This window comes from Egretta garzetta, unplaced genomic scaffold (assembly GCF_000687185.1).
Source record: "Egretta garzetta isolate BGI_Z169 unplaced genomic scaffold, ASM68718v1 scaffold67, whole genome shotgun sequence".
Lineage (NCBI taxonomy): Eukaryota > Metazoa > Chordata > Aves > Pelecaniformes > Ardeidae > Egretta > Egretta garzetta.
Window position 1 is genome coordinate 205,342 of NW_009260340.1, and position 667 is coordinate 206,008.

The 667-nt window shown below is 56.1% G+C and overlaps 1 protein-coding gene across 1 annotated transcript in view; it reads right to left on the minus strand.

Moving 5' to 3' along the window:
• The window catches only part of NOB1 (NIN1 (RPN12) binding protein 1 homolog), a 17,736-nt gene that overhangs the window by 16,693 nt on the left and 376 nt on the right, over positions 1 to 667 (minus strand). The window lies entirely within an intron of this gene.

Below are 667 nucleotides of genomic sequence, written 5' to 3' on the forward strand. Positions count from 1 at the left end.
TGCTGCTTAGCAGGGGCACGTGTGCCCGGCTGTTTTCTGTGGGCCTGCTTAATGGCGCTAATGAAATAAGTGGTGATGTGGAGCTGGGGAGTCATAAACAAACACGAGGAATAACAGTATCCTAATTTCCTAATTGAAATATCCACCGCCTAGGCCGGGGTGATCTGTGGGCCAGGATAATTGGAGTAGGAGTAACTGTAGTAATAGCAAGTGCAATTAGTCTCGTGAAAGACCTCCCTCCGTAAGTCAGCCCTCCTCAGCTTGTGAGGGGGAGGAGATCGGTGTGTGTTAGCGAGCCTCCAGCCGCCCTCTGATAGAGCCAAGACAGCAGCAAGTCTGGTATCAAACAAGGTTTTCCAGGCAGAGGTGGGGATTGTACGAGGCACCGGCTGGGTCTTGGCTGAGCGCAGAGTCCCGGGAGGGTTTGCCATGCTGGGGGGGTGAGGTCGCATGGGGCTGGCACGGAGAAGGAGGTGGAGAGTGGAGACCCTGGTTCATGAGAGGGGATTTAAAATGGAACCTGGCTTTGAGATGGAGCTTGGTGAGGTCTAAGGGGGCTGCGGGGAGAGGGCAGGGAAGAGAGAGAGACTCCTGCATGAGAGGGGAGATGGCAGAGGCTGGAGCTGCTGGGGATGCTCTTCTCCCCTTTCCCTGCTTTCCCCCCGCC